This window comes from Hyla sarda, unplaced genomic scaffold (assembly GCF_029499605.1).
Source record: "Hyla sarda isolate aHylSar1 unplaced genomic scaffold, aHylSar1.hap1 scaffold_1062, whole genome shotgun sequence".
Classification (NCBI taxonomy): domain Eukaryota; kingdom Metazoa; phylum Chordata; class Amphibia; order Anura; family Hylidae; genus Hyla; species Hyla sarda.
In genome coordinates, this window is record NW_026607681.1 from 97,892 (window position 1) to 120,474 (window position 22,583).

General features: G+C 44.7%; 6 non-coding genes across 6 annotated transcripts; all 6 read left to right on the forward strand.

Moving 5' to 3' along the window:
* The first annotated feature begins 5,032 nt into the window (after nucleotides 1–5,032).
* Nucleotides 5,033–5,104, forward strand: TRNAC-GCA (transfer RNA cysteine (anticodon GCA)). The gene has a single exon. It is a non-coding gene; the product is annotated as a tRNA-Cys (tRNA).
* Nucleotides 5,105–7,191: 2,087 nt separating this feature from the next.
* Nucleotides 7,192–7,263, forward strand: TRNAC-GCA (transfer RNA cysteine (anticodon GCA)). Its single transcript has one exon. It is a non-coding gene; the product is annotated as a tRNA-Cys (tRNA).
* A 1,936-nt stretch (nucleotides 7,264–9,199) lies between these two features.
* On the forward strand, nucleotides 9,200–9,271 carry TRNAC-GCA (transfer RNA cysteine (anticodon GCA)). Its single transcript has one exon. It is a non-coding gene; the product is annotated as a tRNA-Cys (tRNA).
* A 7,376-nt stretch (nucleotides 9,272–16,647) lies between these two features.
* Nucleotides 16,648–16,719, forward strand: TRNAC-GCA (transfer RNA cysteine (anticodon GCA)). The gene has a single exon. It is a non-coding gene; the product is annotated as a tRNA-Cys (tRNA).
* Nucleotides 16,720–18,757: 2,038 nt separating this feature from the next.
* TRNAC-GCA (transfer RNA cysteine (anticodon GCA)) lies at nucleotides 18,758–18,835 on the forward strand. The gene has a single exon. It is a non-coding gene; the product is annotated as a tRNA-Cys (tRNA).
* Nucleotides 18,836–20,878: 2,043 nt separating this feature from the next.
* On the forward strand, nucleotides 20,879–20,950 carry TRNAC-GCA (transfer RNA cysteine (anticodon GCA)). Its single transcript has one exon. It is a non-coding gene; the product is annotated as a tRNA-Cys (tRNA).
* The last annotated feature ends 1,633 nt before the right edge of the window (nucleotides 20,951–22,583 follow it).

Genomic DNA, 22,583 nt, shown 5'->3' on the forward strand with positions numbered 1-22,583 from the left:
AAACTGGAAACTGGAAACTGAAAACTGAAAACTGGAAACTGAAAACTGGAAACTGGAAACTGGAAACTGGAAACTGGAAACTGGCAACGATGACAGTGGTCTTGGCCTGTTTTGACAAAATGAGAAAATGCACAAAGGGGGGCTCGGACCTCAGACCGAGCTACTTCTTAGGCTTGCTATATCTACAATCCGAGCCCCCCTCTTTTTTGGCACGCAGGGCACGCAGATGATAAGTACTGGAATGATTGAGAGCTTTAAATGTATGAAACTTACAAACCTGTATAACTTTTTGGCACCAGTTGTTTTGACAAAAAGAGAAAAAGCACAAAGGGAGGCTCGGACCTAACAAACCTGTATAACTTTTTGGCACCAGTTGTTTTGACAAAAAGAGAAAATGCACAAAGGGGCGCTCAGACCTCAGACCAAGCTACTTCTTAGGCTTGCTATATCTACAATTGGAGCCCCCCTCTCTTTTTGGCACGCAGGGCACGCAGATGATAAGTACTGGAACGATTGAGAGCTTTAAATGTATGTAACTTACAAATCTGTATAACATTTTGGCACCTGTTGTTTTGACAAAAAGAGAAAATGCACAAAGGGGGGGCTCGAACCTAACAAACCTGTATACCTTTTTGGCACCAGTTGTTTTGACAAAAAGAGAAAATGCACAAAGGGGGGCTCAAACCTAAGACCAAGCTACTTCTTAGGCTTGCTATATCTACAATTGGAGCCCCCCTCTCTTTTTGGCATGCAGGGCACGCAGATGATAAGTACTGGAACGATTGAGAGCTTTAAATTTATGTAACTTACAAATCTGTATAACTTTTTGACACCAGTTGATTTAAAAAAATAATTTGTTCCCACCTGTTCAGATACATTTGACTGGAACAGTACAGGCAAGCCGAAGAGCTAGTTCGGACTTAGGTTCGAATCCCCCCCTCTGTGCGTTTACACTGGAAAGCTTTGTGTTGCGGGGGTATAGCTCAGTTGTAGAGCATTTGACTGCAGAACAAGAGGTCCTTGGTTCAAATCCGAGTGCCCCCTAACACACATTTTTTTGCCTTACAACTTAACCATATCCCACAAATGTAGTTTCTTGCAGAAAATCGCCTCATCCAGTCAATGAGCAGCCACCCTGGAGCGCAGAGGTTCAAGAGGTCCTTGGTTCAAATCCAAGTGCCTGCTAATGCATAATTTTTTCTTTACAGCTCAACCATATCTCATGTATGTAGTTTATTGCAAAAAAATTGCAATGTTGAGGTACAGACATTGCTAATTTTTTAGCAATAGCTCAGTGGTGGAGCATTGTGGTCAGGCAGAAAAGAACTATAGAACTTCTAAGGTTCAAATCTCCCCCCCCCCCCTCAAAACCCTCTCCTCCCTTCCTCTGTGCAGTTACTCTGTGTGCCAAAACAGGACAAGACCTTGGTCTCTGCATTTTGTTGCCAAGCAGCTCCCTTGGCATTGTGTTTAGAGCTGCTGCCTTGGAGCGCAGAGGTTGTGAGTTCGAATCCTCTGAAGACCCTGATGATGGAAGATGTTAAATGAGATTGATCGTGAGAACCTGGGATGACTGGAGGATTGGAGAGCCATGGATCATGGGACTGAAAGATATCGATGGATGGACTGAGTCAAGCGGATGTCAAGGAGAGCAGATTGGAGAGCAGTGGGACTGGAGGAGATCGATGGACTGAGGAGAGGAGGCTTTCTCAAGGTAAGTGGTCAGAGAGTGTTGTGGGGCATTGTGGACGGTGATCCACTAGAATGGAGGATTCTAGGTTGTGGATCTACCAAAAGTAGTGTTGTGTCTGTTGTGGGATGTTGAAAATAAAAAGGTGGGGGATTTTATTTGCTTTTTTATTTATACCAATAAAATGGTCTCCCCATCTACCAATCACCATTGCCTCCAGCCCTTCACTCCAACTACCACCACCACCACCACCACTCACTCACACCCCAACAACCTTCTTCCTCAGCACCTTCCTCCCCACCCACATCACATCCACTTCTCCATCACCTTCTGGATGCCCAACCATCAACCACTTCACACACACACTTACCTTAACATCCTCCGATTTCTCACTCCATCACCTTGCTCTGCTGCCAGCCTCAGGGTCTTCACAGGATTCGAATTCACAACCTCTTTGCTCCAATGCAGCAGCTCTAACCACTAGGCCATGAAAGCTACCTGGAAACTGGCAACGATGACAGTGGTCTTGGCCTGTTTTGACAAAATGAGAAAATGCACAAAGGGGGGCTCGGACCTAAGACCGAGCTACTTCTTAGGCTTGCTATATCTACAATCCGAGCCCCCCTCTCTTTTTGGCACGCAGGGCACGCAGATGATAAGTACTGGAATGATTGAGAGCTTTAAATGTATGTAACTTACAAACCTGTATAACTTTTTGGCACCAGTTGTTTTGACAAAAAGAGAAAATGCACAAAGGGAGGCTCGGACCTAACAAACCTGTATAACTTTTTGGCACCAGTTGTTTTGACAAAAAGAGAAAATGCACAAAGGGGGGCTCAGACCAAGCTACTTCTTAGGCTTGCTATATCTACAATTGGAGCCCCCCTCTCTTTTTGGCACGCAGGGCACGCAGATGATAAGTACTGGAACGATTGAGAGCTTTAAATGTATGTAACTTACAAATCTGTATAACTTTTTGGCACCTGTTGTTTTGACAAAAAGAGAAAATGCACAAAGGGGGGCTCAAACCTAAGACCAAGCTACTTCTTAGGCTTGCTATATCTACAATTGGAGCCCCCCTCTCTTTTTGGCACGCAGGGCACGCAGATGATAAGTACTGGAACGATTGAGAGCTTTAAATGTATGTAACTTACAAATCTGTATAACTTTTTGACACCAGTTGATTTAAAAAAATAATTTTTTCCCACCTGTTCAGATACATTTGACTGGAACAGTACAGGCAAGACGAAGAGCTAGTTCGGACTTAGGTTCGAATCCCCCCTCTGTGCGTTTACACTGGAAAGCTTTGTGTTGCGGTGGTATAGCTCAGTGGTAGAGCATTTGACTGCAGATCAAGAGGTCCTTGGTTCAAATCCGAGTGCTCCCTAACACACATTTTTTTTGCTTTACAACTTAACCATATCCCACAAATGTAGTTTCTTACAGAAAATCGCCTCATCCAGTCAATGAGCAGCCACCCTGGAGCGCAGAGGTTCAAGAGGTCCTTGGTTCAAATCCAAGTGCCTGCTAATGCATAATTTTTTCTTTACAGCTCAACCATATCTCATCTATGTAGTTTATTGCAAAAAATTTGCAATGTTGAGGTACAGACATTGCTAATTTTTTAGCAATAGCTCAGTGGTGGAGCATTGTGGTCAGGCAGAAAAGAACTATAGAACTTCTAAGGTTCAAATCCCCCCCCCCCCTCAAAACCCTCTTTTCCCTTCCATGGTGCAGTTATTCTGTGTGCCAAAACAGGACAAGACCTTGGTCTCTGCATTTTGTTGCCAAGCAGCTCCCATGGCATTGTGGTTAGAGCTGCTGCCTTGGAGCGCAGAGGTTGTGAGTTTGAATCCTGTGAAGACCCTGATGATGAAAGATGTCAAATGAGATTGATCGTGAGAACCTGGGATGACTGGAGGATTGGAGAGCCATGGATCATGGGACTGAAAGATATCGATGGATGGAATAAGTCAAGCGAATGTCAAGGAGAGCAGATTGAAGAGCAGTGGGACTGGAGGAGATCGATGGACTGAGGAGAGGAGGCTTTCAAGGTAAGTGGTCAGAGAGTGTTGTGGGGCATTGTGGACGGTGATCCACTAGAATGGAGTATTCTAGGTTGTGGATCTACCAAAAGTGGTGTTGTGTCTGTTGTGGGATGTTGAAAATAAAAAGGTGGGGGTTTTTATTTGCTTTTTTATTTATACCAATAAAATGGTCTCCCCTTCTACCAATCACCATTGCCTCCAGCCCTTCACTCCAACTACCACCACCACCACCACTCACTCACACCCCAACAACCTTCTTCCTCAGCACCTTCCTCCCCACCCACATCACATCCACTTCTCCATCACCTTCTGGATGCCCAACCATCAACCACTTCACACACACACTTACCTTAACATCCTCCGATTTCTCACTCCATCACCTTGCTCTGCTGCCAGCCTCAGGGTCTTCACAGGATTCAAATTCACAACCTCTTTGCTCCAATGCAGCAGCTCTAACCAATAGGCCATGAAAGCTACCTGGAAACTGGCAACGATGACAGTGGTCTTGGCCTGTTTTGACAAAATGAGAAAATGCACAAAGGGGGGCTCGGACCTAAGACCGAGCTACTTCTTAGGCTTGCTATATCTACAATCCGAGCCCCCCTCTCTTTTTGGCACGCAGGGCACGCAGATGATAAGTACTGGAATGATTGAGAGCTTTAAATGTATGTAACTTACAAACCTGTATAACTTTTTGGCACCAGTTGTTTTGACAAAAAGAGAAAATGCACAAAGGGAGGCTCGGACCTAACAAACCTGTATAACTTTTTGGCACCAGTTGTTTTGACAAAAAGAGAAAATGCACAAAGGGGGGCTCAGACCAAGCTACTTCTTAGGCTTGCTATATCTACAATTGGAGCCCCCCTCTCTTTTTGGCACGCAGGGCACGCAGATGATAAGTACTGGAACGATTGAGAGCTTTAAATGTATGTAACTTACAAATCTGTATAACTTTTTGGCACCTGTTGTTTTGACAAAAAGAGAAAATGCACAAAGGGGGGCTCAAACCTAAGACCAAGCTACTTCTTAGGCTTGCTATATCTACAATTGGAGCCCCCCTCTCTTTTTGGCACGCAGGGCACGCAGATGATAAGTACTGGAACGATTGAGAGCTTTAAATGTATGTAACTTACAAATCTGTATAACTTTTTGACACCAGTTGATTTAAAAAAATAATTTTTTCCCACCTGTTCAGATACATTTGACTGGAACAGTACAGGCAAGACGAAGAGCTAGTTCGGACTTAGGTTCGAATCCCCCCTCTGTGCGTTTACACTGGAAAGCTTTGTGTTGCGGTGGTATAGCTCAGTGGTAGAGCATTTGACTGCAGATCAAGAGGTCCTTGGTTCAAATCCGAGTGCCCCCTAACACACATTTTTTTTGCTTTACAACTTAACCATATCCCACAAATGTAGTTTCTTGCAGAAAATCGCCTCATCCAGTCAATGAGCAGCCACCCTGGAGCGCAGAGGTTCAAGAGGTCCTTGGTTCAAATCCAAGTGCCTGCTAATGCATAATTTTTTCTTTACAGCTCAACCATATCTCATCTATGTAGTTTATTGCAAAAAATTTGCAATGTTGAGGTACAGACATTGCTAATTTTTTAGCAATAGCTCAGTGGTGGAGCATTGTGGTCAGGCAGAAAAGAACTATAGAACTTCTAAGGTTCAAATCTCCCCCCCCCCTCAAAACCCTCTCCTCCCTTCCATGGTGCAGTTACTCTGTGTGCCAAAACAGGACAAGACCTTGGTCTCTGCATTTTGTTGCCAAGCAGCTCCCATGGCATTGTGGTTAGAGCTGCTGCCTTGGAGCGCAGAGGTTGTGAGTTTGAATCCTGTGAAGACCCTGATGATGAAAGATGTCAAATGAGATTGATCGTGATAACCTGGGATGACTGGAGGATTGGAGAGCCATGGATCATGGGACTGAAAGATATCGATGGATGGAATAAGTCAAGCGAATGTCAAGGAGAGCAGATTGAAGAGCAGTGGGACTGGAGGAGATCGATGGACTGAGGAGAGGAGGCTTTCAAGGTAAGTGGTCAGAGAGTGTTGTGGGGCATTGTGGACGGTGATCCACTAGAATGGAGTATTCTAGGTTGTGGATCTACCAAAAGTGGTGTTGTGTCTGTTGTGGGATGTTGAAAATAAAAAGGTGGGGGTTTTTATTTGCTTTTTTATTTATACCAATAAAATGGTCTCCCCTTCTACCAATCACCATTGCCTCCAGCCCTTCACTCCAACTACCACCACCACTCACTCACACCCCAACTACCTTCTTCCTCTCCACTTCTCGATGCCCAACCATGAACCACTTCACACACACACACACACACACACACACACACACACACACACACACACACACACACACACTTACCTTAACATCCACCGATTTCTCACTCCATCACCATGCTCTGCTGCAAGCCTCAGGGTCTTCACAGGATTTGAATTCACAACCTCTTTGCTCCAAGGCAGCAGCTCTAACCACTAGACCATGAAAGCTACCTGGAAACTGGAAACTGGAAACTGGAAACTGGAAACTGGAAACTGGAAACTGGAAACTGGCAACGATGACAGTGGTCTTGGCCTGTTTTGACAAAATGAGAAAATGCACAAAGGGGGGCTCGGACCTCAGACCGAGCTACTTCTTAGGCTTGCTATATCTACAATCCGAGCCCCCCTCTCTTTTTGGCACGCAGGGCACGCAGATGATAAGTACTGGAATGATTGAGAGCTTTAAATGTATGTAACTTACAAACCTGTATAACTTTTTGGCACCAGTTGTTTTGACAAAAAGAGAAAATGCACAAAGGGAGGCTCGGACCTAACAAACCTGTATAACATTTTGTCACCAGTTGTTTTGACAAAAAGAGAAAATGCACAAAGGGGCTCAGACCTCAGACCAAGCTACTTCTTAGGCTTGCTATATCTACAATTGGAGCCCCCCTCTCTTTTTGGCACGCAGGGCACGCAGATGATAAGTACTGGAACGATTGAGAGCTTTAAATGTATGTAACTTACAAATCTGTATAACTTTTTGGCACGTGTTGTTTTGACAAAAAAAGAAAATGCAGAAAGGGGGGGCTCGAACCTAACAAACCTGTATAACTTTTTGGCACCAGTTGTTTTGACAAAAAGAGAAAATGCACAAAGGGGGGCTCAAACCTAAGACCAAGCTACTTCTTAGGCTTGCTATATCTACAATTGGAGCCCCCCTCTCTTTTTGGCACGCAGGGCACGCAGATGATAAGTACTGGAACGATTGAGAGCTTTAAATGTATGTAACTTACAAATCTGTATAACTTTTTGACACCAGTTGATTTAAAAAAATAATTTTTTCCCACCTGTTCAGATACATTTGACTGGAACAGTACAGGCAAGCCGAAGAGCTAATTCGGACTTAGGTTCGAATCCCCCCTCTTCGCGTTTACACTGGCAAGCTTTGTGTTGCGGGGGTATAGCTCAGTGGTAGAGCATTTGACTGCAGATCAAGAGGTCCTTGGTTCAAATCCAAGTGCCCCCTAACACACATTTTTTTGCTTTACAACTTAACCATATCCCACAAATGTAGTTTCTTGCTGAAAATCGCCTCATCCAGTCAATGAGCAGCCACCCTGGAGCGCAGAGGTTCAAGAGGTCCTTAGTTCAAATCCAAGTGCCTGCTAATGCATAATTTTTTCTTTACAGCTCAACCATATCTCATGTATGTAGTTTATTGCAAAAAATTTGCAATGTTGAGGTACAGACATTGCTAATTTTTTAGCAATAGCTCAGTGGTGGAGCATTGTGGTCAGGCAGAAAAGAACTATAGAACTTCTAAGGTTCAAATCTCCCCCCCCCCCCCCCCCTCAAAACCCTCTCCTCTCTTCCTCTGTGCAGTTTCTCTGTGTGCCAAAACAGGACAAGACCTTGGTCTCTGCATTTTGTTGCCAAGCAGCTCCCATGGCATTGTGGTTAGAGCTGCTGCCTTGGAGCGCAGAGGTTGTGAGTTCGAATCCTGTGAAGACCCTGATGATGGAAGATGTTAAATGAGATTGATCGTGAGAACCTGGGATGACTGGAGGATTGGAGAGCCATGGATCATGGGACTGAAAGATATCGATGGATGGACTGAGTCAAGCAGATGTCAAGGAGAGCAGTGGGACTGGAGGAGATCGATGGACTGAGGAGAGGAGGCTTTCAAGGTAAGTGGTCAGAGAGTGTTGTGGGGCATTGTGGACGGTGATCCACTAGAATGGAGGATACTAGGTTGTGGATCTACCAAAAATGGTGTTGTGGGATGTTGAAAATAAAAAGGTGGGGGTTTTTATTTGCTTTTTTATTTATACCAATAAAATGGTCTCCCCTTCTACCAATCACCATTGCCAACTACCACCACCACTCACTCACACCCCAACGACCTTCTTCCTCAGCACCTTTCTCCCCACCCACATCACATCCACTTCTCCATCACCTTCTGGATGCCCAACCATCAACCACTTCACACACACACACACACTTAACTTAACATCCACCGATTTCTCACTCCATCACCATGCTCTGCTGCCAGCCTCAGGGTCTTCACAGGATTTGAACTCACAACCTCTTTGCTCCAAGGCAGCAGCTCTAACCACTAGACCATGAAAGCTACATGGAAACTACATGGAAACTGGCAACGATGACAGTGGTCTTGGCCTGTTTTGACAAAATGAGAAAATGCACAAAGGGGGGCTCGGACCTAAGACCGAGCTACTTCTTAGGCTTGCTATATCTACAATCCGAGCCCCCCTCTCTTTTTGGCACGCAGGGCACGCAGATGATAAGTACTGGAATGATTGAGAGCTTTAAATGTATGTAACTTACAAACCTGTATAACTTTTTGGCACCAGTTGTTTTGACAAAAAGAGAAAATGCACAAAGGGAGGCTCGGACCTAACAAACCTGTATAACTTTTTGGCACCAGTTGTTTTGACAAAAAGAGAAAATGCACAAAGGGGGGCTCAGACCAAGCTACTTCTTAGGCTTGCTATATCTACAATTGGAGCCCCCCTCTCTTTTTGGCACGCAGGGCACGCAGATGATAAGTACTGGAACGATTGAGAGCTTTAAATGTATGTAACTTACAAATCTGTATAACTTTTTGGCACCTGTTGTTTTGACAAAAAGAGAAAATGCACAAAGGGGGGCTCAAACCTAAGACCAAGCTACTTCTTAGGCTTGCTATATCTACAATTGGAGCCCCCCTCTCTTTTTGGCACGCAGGGCACGCAGATGATAAGTACTGGAACGATTGAGAGCTTTAAATGTATGTAACTTACAAATCTGTATAACTTTTTGACACCAGTTGATTTAAAAAAAATAATTTTTTCCCACCTGTTCAGATACATTTGACTGGAACAGTACAGGCAAGACGAAGAGCTAGTTCGGACTTAGGTTCGAATCCCCCCTCTGTGCGTTTACACTGGAAAGCTTTGTGTTGCGGTGGTATAGCTCAGTGGTAGAGCATTTGACTGCAGATCAAGAGGTCCTTGGTTCAAATCCGAGTGCCCCCTAACACACATTTTTTTTGCTTTACAACTTAACCATATCCCACAAATGTAGTTTCTTGCAGAAAATCGCCTCATCCAGTCAATGAGCAGCCACCCTGGAGCGCAGAGGTTCAAGAGGTCCTTGGTTCAAATCCAAGTGCCTGCTAATGCATAATTTTTTCTTTACAGCTCAACCATATCTCATCTATGTAGTTTATTGCAAAAAATTTGCAATGTTGAGGTACAGACATTGCTAATTTTTTAGCAATAGCTCAGTGGTGGAGCATTGTGGTCAGGCAGAAAAGAACTATAGAACTTCTAAGGTTCAAATCTCCCCCCCCCCCCCCCCTCAAAACCCTCTCCTCCCTTCCATGGTGCAGTTACTCTGTGTGCCAAAACAGGACAAGACCTTGGTCTCTGCATTTTGTTGCCAAGCAGCTCCCATGGCATTGTGGTTAGAGCTGCTGCCTTGGAGCGCAGAGGTTGTGAGTTTGAATCCTGTGAAGACCCTGATGATGAAAGATGTCAAATGAGATTGATCGTGAGAACCTGGGATGACTGGAGGATTGGAGAGCCATGGATCATGGGACTGAAAGACATCGATGGATGGAATAAGTCAAGCGAATGTCAAGGAGAGCAGATTGAAGAGCAGTGGGACTGGAGGAGATCAATGGACTGAGGAGAGGAGGCTTTCAAGGTAAGTGGTCAGAGAGTGTTGTGGGGCATTGTGGACGGTGATCCACTAGAATGGAGTATTCTAGGTTGTGGATCTACCAAAAGTGGTGTTGTGTCTGTTGTGGGATGTTGAAAATAAAAAGGTGGGGTTTTTTATTTGCTTTTTTATTTATACCAATAAAATGGTCTCCCCTTCTACCAATCACCATTGCCTCCAGCCCTTCACTCCAACTACCACCACCACTCACTCACACCCCAACTACCTTCTTCCTCTCCACTTCTCGATGCCCAACCATCAACCACTTCACACACACACACACACTTACCTTAACATCCACCGATTTCTCACTCCATCACCATGCTCTGCTGCAAGCCTCAGGGTCTTCACAGGATTTGAATTCACAACCTCTTTGCTCCAAGGCAGCAGCTCTAACCACTAGACCATGAAAGCTACCTGGAAACTGGAAACTGGAAACTGGAAACTGGAAACTGGAAACTGGAAACTGGAAACTGGCAACGATGACAGTGGTCTTGGCCTGTTTTGACAAAATGAGAAAATGCACAAAGGGGGGCTCGGACCTCAGACCGAGCTACTTCTTAGGCTTGCTATATCTACAATCCGAGCCCCCCTCTCTTTTTGGCACGCAGGGCACGCAGATGATAAGTACTGGAATGATTGAGAGCTTTAAATGTATGTAACTTACAAACCTGTATAACTTTTTGGCACCAGTTGTTTTGACAAAAAGAGAAAATGCACAAAGGGAGGCTCGGACCTAACAAACCTGTATAACTTTTTGGCACCAGTTGTTTTGACAAAAAGAGAAAATGCACAAAGGGGCGCTCAGACCTCAGACCAAGCTACTTCTTAGGCTTGCTATATCTACAATTGGAGCCCCCCTCTCTTTTTGGCACGCAGGGCACGCAGATGATAAGTACTGGAACGATTGAGAGCTTTAAATGTATGTAACTTACAAATCTGTATAACTTTTTGGCACCTGTTGTTTTGAGCAAAAGAGAAATTGCACAAAGGGGGGGCTCGAACCTAACAAACCTGTATAACTTTTTGGCACCAGTTGTTTTGACAAAAAGAGAAAATGCACAAAGGGGGGCTCAAACCTAAGACCAAGCTACTTCTTAGGCTTGCTATATCTACAATTGGAGCCCCCCTCTCTTTTTGGCACGCAGGGCACGCAGATGATAAGTATTGGAACGATTGAGAGCTTTAAATATATGTAACTTACAAATCTGTATAACTTTTTGACACCAGTTGATTTAAAAAAATAATTTTTTCCCACCTGTTCAGATACATTTGACTGGAACAGTACAGGCAAGCCGAAGAGCTAGTTCGGACTTAGGTTCGAATCCCCCCTCTTCGCGTTTACACTGGCAAGCTTTGTGTTGCGGGGGTATAGCTCAGTTGTAGAGCATTTGACTGCAGAACAAGAGGTCCTTGGTTCAAATCCGAGTGCCCCCTAAAAAAAATTTTTTTGCTTTACAACTTAACCATATCCCACAAATTTCTTGCAGAAAATCGCCTCATCCAGTCAATGAGCAGCCACCCTGGAGCGCAGAGGTTCAAGAGGTCCTTGGTTCAAATCCAAGTGCCTGCTAATGCATAATTTTTTCTTTACAGCTCAACCATATCTCATGTATGTAGTTTATTGCAAAAAATTTGCAATGTTGAGGTACAGATATTGCTAATTTTTTAGCAATAGCTCAGTGGTGGAGCATTGTGGTCAGGCAGAAAAGAACTATAGAACTTCTAAGGTTCAAATGTCCCCCCCCCCCCCCTCAAAACCCTCTCCTCTCTTTCTCTGTGCAGTTACTCTGTGTGCCAAAACAGGACAAGACCTTGGTCTCTGCATTTTGTTGCCAAGCAGCTCCCATGGCATTGTGGTTAGAGCTGCTGCCTTGGGGCGCAGAGGTTGTGAGTTCGAATCCTGTGAAGATCCTGATGATGGAAGATGTTAAATGAGAATGATCGTGAGAACCTTGGATGACTGGAGGATTGGAGAGCCATAGATCATGGGACTGAAAGATATCGATGGATGGAATAAGTCAAGCGAATGTCAAGGAGAGCAGTGGGACTGGAGGAGATCGATGGACTGAGGAGAGGAGGCTTTCAAGGTAAGTGGTCAGAGAGTGTTGTGGGGCATTGTGGATGGTGATTCACTAGAATGGAGGATTCTAGGTTGTGGATCTACCAAAAGTGGTGTTGTGTCTGTTGTGGGATGTTGAAAATATAAAGGTGGGGGTTTTTATTTGCTTTTTTATTTATACCAATAAAATGGTCTCCCCTTCTACCAATCACCATTGCCTCCAGCCCTTCACTCCAACTACCACCACCACTCACTAACACCCCAACTACCTTCTTCCTCAGCACCTTCCTCCCCACCCACATCACATCCACTTCTCCATCACCTTCTGGATGCCCAACCATCAACCACTTCACACACACACACTTACCTTAACATCCACCAATTTCTCACTCCATCACCATGCTCTGCTGCCAGCCTCAGGGTCTTCACAGGATTTGAACTCACAACCTCTTTGCTCCAAGGAAGCAGCTCTAACCACTAGACCATGAAAGCTACATGGAAACTGGCAACGATGACAGTGGTCTTGGCCTGTTTTGACAAAATGAGAAAATGCACAAAGGGGGGCTCGGACCTCAGACCGAGCTACTTCTTAGGCTTGCTATATCTACAATCCGAGCCCCCCTCTTTTTTGGCACGCAGGGCACACAGATGATAAGTACTGGAATGATTGAGAGCTTTAAATGTATGTAACTTACAAACCTGTATAACTTTTTGGCACCAGTTGTTTTGACAAAAAGAGAAAATGCACAAAGGGGGGCTCAGACCTCAGACCAAGCTACTTCTTAGGCTTGCTATAGCTACAATTGGAGCTCCCCTCTCTTTTTGGCACGCAGGGCACGCAGATGATAAGTACTGGAACGATTGAGAGCTTTAAATGTATGTAACTTACGAATCTGTATAACTTTTTGGCACCTGATGTTTTGACAAAAAGAGAAAATGCACAAAGGGGGGGCTCGAACCTAACAAACCTGTATAACTTTTTGGCACCAGTTGTTTTGACAAAAAGAGAAAATGCACAAAGGGGGGCTCAAACCTAAGACCAAGCTACTTCTTAGGCTTGCTATATCTACAATTGGAGCCCCCCTCTCTTTTTGGCACGCAGGGCACGCAGATGATAAGTACTGGAACGATTGAGAGCTTTAAATGTATGTAACTTACAAATCTGTATAACTTTTTGACACCAGTTGATTTAAAAAAATAATTTTTTCCCACCTGTTCAGATACTATAGAACTTCTAAGGTTCAAATCTCCCCCCCCCCTCAAAACCCTCTCCTCCCTTCCTCTGTGCAGTTACTCTGTGTGCCAAAACAGGACAAGACCTTGGTCTCTGCATTTTGTTGCCAAGCAGCTCCCATGGCATTGTGGTTAGAGCTGCTGCAGCTGCTTGGAGCGCAGAGGTTGTGAGTTCGAATCCTGTGAAAACCCTGATGATGGAAGATGTTAAATGAGATTGATCGTGAGAACCTGGGATGACTGGAGGATTGGAGAGCCATGGATCATGGGACTGAAAGATATCGATGGATGTCAAGGAGAGCAGATTGGAGAGCAATGGGACTGGAGGAGATCGATGGACTGAGGAGAAGAGGCTTTCAAGGTAAGTGGTCAGAGAGTGTTGTGGAGCATTGTGGACGGTGATCCACTAGAATAGAGGCTTCTAGGTTGTAGATCTACCAAAAGTGATGTTGTGGGATGTTGAAAATAAAAAGGAGTGGGTTTTTATTTGCTTTTTTTTTATACCAATAAAATGGTCTCCCCTTCTACCAATCACCATTGCCTCCAGCCCTTCACTCCAACTACCACCAGCACTCACTCACACCCCAACTACCTTCTTCCTCAGCACCTTCCTCCCCACCCACTTTTCGATGCCCAACCATCAACCACTTCACACACACACACACACACACACTTACCATCCACCGATTTCTCACTCCATCACCATGCTCTGCTGCCAGCCTCAGGGTCTTCACAGGATTTGAACTCACAACCTCTTTGCTCCAAGGCAGCAGCTCTAACCACTAGACCATGAAAGCTACCTGGAAACTGGTAACGATGACGATGACGATAACGATGACGATGACGTTGACGATGACGATGACGATGACGATGACAGTGGTCTTGGCCTGTTTTCACAAAATGAGAAAATGCACAAAGGGGGGCTCGGCCCTCAGACCGAGCTACTTCTTAGGCTTGCTATATCTACAATCCGAGCCCCCCTCTCTTTTTGGCACGCAGGGCACGCAGATGATAAGTACTGGAATGATTGAGAGCTTTAAATGTATGTAACTTACAAACCTGTATAACTTTTTGGCACCAGTTGTTTTGACAAAAAGAGAAAATGCACAAAGGGAGGCTCGGACCTAACAAACCTGTATAACTTTTTGGCACCAGTTGTTTTGACAAAAAGAGAAAATGCACAAAGGGGGGCTCGGACCTCAGACCGAGCTACTTCTTAGGCTTGCTATATCTACAATCCGAGCCCCCCCTCTCTTTTTGGCACGCAGGGCACGCAGATGATAAGTACTGGAATGATTGAGAGCTTTAAATGTATGTAACTTACAAACCTGTATAACTTTTTGGCACCAGTTGATTTAAAAAAATAATTTTTTCCCACCTGTTCAGATACATTTGACAGGAACAGTACAGGCAAGCCGAAGAGCTAGTTCGGACTTAGGTTCGAATCCCCCTCGGTGCGTTTACACTGGAAAGCTTTGTGTTGCGGGGGTATAGCTCAGTGGTAGAGCATTTGACTGCAGCTCAAGAGGTCCTTGCTTCAAATCCGAGTGCCCCCTAACACGCATTTTTTTGCTTTACAACTTAACCATATCCCACAAAAGTAGTTTCTTGCAGAAAATCGCCTCATCCAGTCAATGAGCAGCCACCCTGGAGCGCAGAGGTTCAAGAGGTCCTTGGTTCAAATCCAAGTGCCTGCTAATGCATAATTTTTTCTTTACAGCTCAACCATATCTCATGTATGTAGTTTATTGCAAAAAAATTGCAATGTTGAGGTACAGACATTGCTAATTTTTTAGCAATAGCTCAGTGGTGGAGCATTGTGGTCAGGCAGAAAAGAACTATAGAACTTCTAAGGTTCAAATCTCCCCCCCCCCCCCCCATCAAAACCCTCTCCTCCCTTCCTCTGTGCAGGTACTCTGTGTGCCAAAACAGGACAAGACCTTGGTCTCTGCATTTTGTTGCCAAGCAGCTCCCATGGCATTGTGGTTAGAGCTGCTGCCTTGGAGCGCAGAGGTTGTGAGTTCGAATCCTGTGAAGACCCTGATGATGGAAGATGTTAAATGAGATTGATCGTGAGAACCTAGGATGACTGGAGGATTGGAGAGCCATGGATCATGGGACTGAAAGATATCGATGGATTGACTGAGTCAAGCGGATGTCAAGGAGAGCAGATTGGAGAGCAGTGGGACTGGAGGAGATCGATGGACTGAGGAGAGGAGGCTTTCAAGGTAAGTGGTCAGAGAGTGTTGTAGGGCATTGTGGTCGGTGATCCACGAGAATGGAGGATTCTAGGTTGTGGATCTACCAAAAGTGGTGTTGTGTCTGTTGAAGGATGTTGAAAATAAAAAGGTGGGGGTTTTTATTTGCATTTTTTTTTATACCAATAAAATGGTCTCCCCTTCTACCAATCACCATTGCCTCCAGCCCTTCACTCCAACTACCACCACCACTCACTCACTCCCCAACTACCTTCTTCCTCAGCACCTTCCTCCCCACCCACATCACATCCACTTCTCCATCACCTTCTGGATGCCCAACCATCAACCACTTCACACACACACTTACCTTAACATCCACCAATTTCTCACTCCATCATCATGCTCTGCTGCCAGCCTCAGGGTCTTCACAGGATTTGAACTCACAACCTCTTTGCTCCAAGGCAGCAGCTCTAACCACTAGACCATGAAAGCTACCTGGAAACTGGAAACTGGAAACTGGAAACTGGAAACTGGAAACTGGAAACTGGAAACTGGAAACTGGAAACTGGAAACTGGCAACGATGACGGTGGTCCTGGCCTGTTTTGACAAAATGAGAAAATGCACAAAGGGGGGCTCGGACCTCAGACCGAGCTACTTCTTAGGCTTGCTATATCTACAATCCGAGCCCCCCTCTCTTTTTGGCACGCAGGGCACGCAGATGATAAGTACTGGAATGATTGAGAGCTTTAAATGTATGTAACTTACAAATCTGTATAACTTTTTGACACCTGTTGTTTTGACAAAAAGAGAAAATGCAGAAAGGGGGGGCTCGAAACTAACAAACCTGTATAACTTTTTGGCACCAGTTGTTTTGACAAAAAGAGAAAATGCACAAAGGGGGGCTCAAACCTAAGACCAAGCTACTTCTTAGGCTTGCTATATCTACAATTGGAGCCCCCTCTCTTTTTGGCACGCAGGGCACGCAGATGATAAGTACTGGAACGATTGAGAGCTTTAAATGTATGTAACTCACAAATCTGTATAACTTTTTGACACCAGTTGATTTAAAAAAATAATTTTTTCCCACCTGTTCAGATACATTTGACTGGAACAGTACAGGCAAGACGAAGAGCTAGTTCGGACTTAGGTTCGAATCCCCCCTCTGTGCGTTTACACTGGAAAGCTTTGTGTTGCGGTGGTATAGCTCAGTGGTAGAGCATTTGACTGCAGATCAAGAGGTCCTTGGTTCAAATCCGAGTGCCCCCTAACACACATTTTTTTGCTTTACAACTTAACCATATCCCACAAATTTCTTGCAGAAAATCGCCTCATTCAGTCAATGAGCAGCCACCCTGGAGCGCAGAGGTTCAAGAGGTCCTTGGTTCAAATCCAAGTGCCTGCTAATGCATAATTTTTTCTTTAAAGCTCAACCATATCTCATGTATGTAGTTTATTGCAAAAAATTTGCAATGTTGAGGTACAGTTATTGCTAATTTTTTAGCAATAGCTCAGTGGTGGAGCATTGTGGTCAGGCAGAAAAGAACTATAGAACTTCTAAGGTTCAAATCTCCCCCCCCCCCCTCAAAACCCTCTCCTCTCTTCCTCTGTGCAGTTACTCTGTGTGCCAAAACAGGACAAGACCTTGGTCTCTGCCTTTTGTTGCCAAGCAGCTCCCATGGCATTGTGGTTAGAGCTGCTGCCTTGGAGTGCAGAGGTTGTGAGTTCGAATCCTGTGAAGATCCTGATGATGGAAGATGTTAAATGAGATTGATCGTGAGAACCTGGGATGATTGGAGGATTGGAGAGCCATGGATCATGGGACTGAAAGATATCAATGGATGGACTGAGTCAAGCGGATGTCAAGGAGAGCACATTGGAGAGCAGTGGGACTGGAGGAGATCGATGGACTGAGGAGAGGAGGCTTTCAAGGTAAGTGGTCAGAGAGTGTTGTGGGGCATTGTGGACGGTGATCCACTAGAATGGAGGATTCTAGGTTGTGGATCTACCAAAAGTGGTGTTGTGTCTGTTGTGGGATGTTGAAAATAAAAAGGTGGGGGGTTTTATTTGCTTTTTTATTTATACCAATAAAATGGTCTCCCCTTCTACCAATCACCATTGCCTCCAGCCCTTCACTCCAACTACCACCACCACCACCACCACCACCACTCACTAACACCCCAACTACCTTCTTCCTAAGCACCTTCCTCCCCACCCACATCACATCACATCCACTTCTCCATCACCTTCTGGATGCCAAACCATCAACCACTTCACACACACACTTACCTTAACATCCTCCGATTTCTCACTCCATCACCTTGCTCTGCTGCCAGCCTCAGGGTCTTCACAGGATTCGAATTCACAACCTCTTTGCACCAATGCAGCAGCTCTAACCACTAGGCCATGAAAGCTACCTGGAAACTCGCAACAATGACAGTGGTCTTGGCCTGTTTTGACAAAATGAGAAAATGCACAAAGGGGGGCTCGGACCTAAGACCGAGCTACTTCTTAGGCTTGCTATATCTACAATCCGAGCCCCCCTCTCTTTTTGGCACGCAGGGCACGCAGATGATAAGTACTGGAATGATTGAGAGCTTTAAATGTATGTAACTTACAAACCTGTATAATTTTTTGGCACCAGTTGTTTTGACAAAAAGAGAAAATGCACAAAGGGAGGCTCGGACCTAACAAACCTGTATAACTTTTTGGCACCAGTTGTTTTGACAAAAAGAGAAAATGCACAAAGGGGGGCTCAGACCAAGCTACTTCTTAGGCTTGCTATATCTACAATTGGAGCCCCCCTCTCTTTTTGGCACGCAGGGCACGCAGATGATAAGTACTGGAACGATTGAGAGCTTTAAATGTATGTAACTTACAAATCTGTATAACTTTTTGGCACCTGTTGTTTTGACAAAAAGAGAAAATGCACAAAGGGGGGGCTCGAACCTAACAAACCTGTATAACTTTTTGGCACCAGTTGTTTTGACAAAAAGAGAAAATGCACAAAGGGGGGCTCAAACCTAAGACCAAGCTACTTCTTAGGCTTGCTATATCTACAATTGGAGCCCCCCTCTCTTTTTGGCATGCAGGGCACGCAGATGATAAGTACTGGAACGATTGAGAGCTTTAAATGTATGTAACTTACAAATCTGTATAACTTTTTGACAACAGTTTATTTAAAAAAATAATTTTTTCCCACCTGTTCAGATACATTTGACTGGAACAGTACAGGCAAGCCGAAGAGCTAGTTCGGACTTAGGTTCGAATCCCCCATCTGTGCGTTTACACTGGAAAGCTTTGTGTTGCTGGGGTATAGCTCAGTGGTAGAGCATTTGACTGCAGATCAAGAGGTCCTTGGTTCAAATCCGAGTGCCCCCTAGCACAAATTTTTTAGCTTTACAACTTAACCATATCCCACAAATGTAGTTTCTTGCAGAAAATCACCTCATCCAGTCAATGAGCAGCCACCCTGGAGCACAGAGGTTCAAGAGGTCCTTGGTTCAAATCCAAGTGCCTGCTAATGCATAATTTTTTCTTTACAGCTCAACCATATCTCATGTATGTAGTTTATTGCAAAAAATTTGCAATGTTGAGGTACAGACATTGTTAATTTTTTAGCAATAGCTCAGTGGTGGAGCATTGTGGTCAGGCAGAAAAGAACTATAGAACTTCTAAGGTTCAAATCTCCCCCCCCCCCCTCAAAACCCTCTCCTCCCTTCCTCTGTGCAGTTACTCTGTGTGCCAAAACAGGACAAGACCTTGGTCTCTGCATTTTGTTGCCAAGCAGCTCCCATGGCATTGTGGTTAGAGCTGCTGCCTTGGGGCGCAGAGGTTGTGAGTTTGAATCCTGTGAAGATCCTGATGATGGAAGATGTTAAATGAGATTGATCGTGAGAACCTGGGATGACTGGAGGATTGGAGAGCCATGGATCATGGGACTGAAAGATATCAATGGATGGACTGAGTCAAGCGGATGTCAAGGAGAGCACATTGGAGAGCAGTGGGACTGGAGGAGATCGATGGACTGAGGAGAGGAGGCTTTCAAGGTAAGTGGTCAGAGAGTGTTGTGGGGCATTGTGGACGGTGATCCACTAGAATGGAGGATTCTAGGTTGTGGATCTACCAAAAGTGGTGTTGTGTCTGTTGTGGGATGTTGAAAATAAAAAGGTGGGGGGTTTTATTTGCTTTTTTATTTATACCAATAAAATGGTCTCCCCTTCTACCAATCACCATTGCCTCCAGCCCTTCACTCCAACTACCACCACCACCACCACCACCACCACTCACTAACACCCCAACTACCTTCTTCCTAAGCACCTTCCTCCCCACCCACATCACATCACATCCACTTCTCCATCACCTTCTGGATGCCAAACCATCAACCACTTCACACACACACTTACCTTAACATCCTCCGATTTCTCACTCCATCACCTTGCTCTGCTGCCAGCCTCAGGGTCTTCACAGGATTCGAATTCACAACCTCTTTGCACCAATGCAGCAGCTCTAACCACTAGGCCATGAAAGCTACCTGGAAACTCGCAACAATGACAGTGGTCTTGGCCTGTTTTGACAAAATGAGAAAATGCACAAAGGGGGGCTCGGACCTAAGACCGAGCTACTTCTTAGGCTTGCTATATCTACAATCCGAGCCCCCCTCTCTTTTTGGCACGCAGGGCACGCAGATGATAAGTACTGGAATGATTGAGAGCTTTAAATGTATGTAACTTACAAACCTGTATAATTTTTTGGCACCAGTTGTTTTGACAAAAAGAGAAAATGCACAAAGGGAGGCTCGGACCTAACAAACCTGTATAACTTTTTGGCACCAGTTGTTTTGACAAAAAGAGAAAATGCACAAAGGGGGGCTCAGACCAAGCTACTTCTTAGGCTTGCTATATCTACAATTGGAGCCCCCCTCTCTTTTTGGCACGCAGGGCACGCAGATGATAAGTACTGGAACGATTGAGAGCTTTAAATGTATGTAACTTACAAATCTGTATAACTTTTTGGCACCTGTTGTTTTGACAAAAAGAGAAAATGCACAAAGGGGGGGCTCGAACCTAACAAACCTGTATAACTTTTTGGCACCAGTTGTTTTGACAAAAAGAGAAAATGCACAAAGGGGGGCTCAAACCTAAGACCAAGCTACTTCTTAGGCTTGCTATATCTACAATTGGAGCCCCCCTCTCTTTTTGGCATGCAGGGCACGCAGATGATAAGTACTGGAACGATTGAGAGCTTTAAATGTATGTAACTTACAAATCTGTATAACTTTTTGACACCAGTTGATTTAAAAAAATAATTTGTTCCCACCTGTTCAGATACATTTGACTGGAACAGTACAGGCAAGCCTAAGAGCTAGTTCGGACTTAGGTTCGAATCCCCCCCCTCTGTGCGTTTACACTGGAAAGCTTTGTGTGGCGGGGGTATAGCTCAGTGGTAGAGCATTTGACTGCAGATCAAGAGGTCCTTGGTTCAAATCCGAGTGCCCCCTAACACACATTTCTTTGCTTTACAACTTAACCATATCCCACAAATGTAGTTTCTTGCAGAAAATCGCCTCATCCAGTCAATGAGCAGCCACCCTGGAGCGCAGAGGTTCAAGAGGTCCTTGGTTCAAATCCAAGTGCCTGCTAATGCATATTTTATTCTTTACAGCTCAACCATATCTCATGTATGTAGTTTATTGCAAAAAATTTGCAATGTTGAGGTACAGACATTGCTAATTTTTTTAGCAATAGCTCAGTGGTGGAGCATTGTGGTCAGGCAGAAAAGAACTATAGAACTTCTAAGGTTCAAATCTCCCCCCCCCCCCCCCTCAAAACCCTCTCCTCCCTTCCTCTGTGCAGTTACTCTGTGTGCCAAAACAGGACAAGACCTTGGTCTCTGCAATTTGTTGCCAAGCAGCTCCCATGGCATTGTGGTTAGAGCTGCTGCCTTGGAGCGCAGAGGTTGTGAGTTTGAATCCTGTGAAGACCCTGATGATGGAAGATGTTAAATGAGATTGATTGTGAGAACCTGGGATGACTGGAGGATTGGAGAGCCATGGATCATGGGACTGAAAGATATTGATGGATGGACTGAGTCAAGCAGATGTCAAGGAGAGCAGATTGGAGAGCAGTGGGACTGGAGGAGATCGATGGACTGAGGAGAGGAGGCTTTCAAGGTAAGTGGTCAGAGAGTGTTGTGGGGCATTGTGGACGGTGATCCACTAGAATGGAGGATTCTACCAAAAGTGGTGTTGTGTCTGTTGTGGGATGTTGAAAATAAAAAGGTGGGGGTTTTTATTTGCTTTTTTATTTATACCAATAAAATGGTCTCCCCTTCTACCAATCACCATTGCCTCCAGCCCTTCACTCCAACTACCACCACTCACTCACACCCCAACAACCTTCTTCCTCAGCACCTTCCTCCCTACCCACATCACATCTAGTGTTGAGCGGCATAGGCCATATACGAATTCGCGAATATTCGCGAATATATGGACGAATATTCGTCATATATTCGCGAATATTCGCACATTCGTTATATTCTCGTTTTATTTTCGCATATACGAAAATTCGCGTATACGAAAATTAACATATGTGAATATTAGCATATACAAAATTAACATACGCGAAAAGTCGCATATGCGAAAATTAGCATATGCTAATTTTCGCATATGCGAATTTCCGCACGCCAGTCTCACACAGTAGTATTACAGCCTTCTTTACACCACACAAGCTGGAAGCAGAGAGGGATGATCACTGTGATGTGTACTGTGAAGAAAAAAGACAAAAAAAAAAAATAATAAACGAATATTCGTAATTACGAATATATAGCGCTATATTCGCGAAATTTGCGAATAATATTCGAATTGCGAATATTTGTGAGCAACACTAATCACATCCACTTCTCCATCACCTTCTGGATGCCCAACCATCAACCACTTCACACACACACACACACACTTACCTTAACATCCACCGATTTCTCACTCCATCACCATGCTCTGCTGCCAGCCTCAGGGTCTTCACAGGATTTGAACTCACAACCTCTTTGCTCCAAGGCAGCAGCTCTAACCACTAGACCATGAAAGCCACCTGGAAACAGGCAACGATGACAGTGGTCTTGGCCTGTTTTGACAA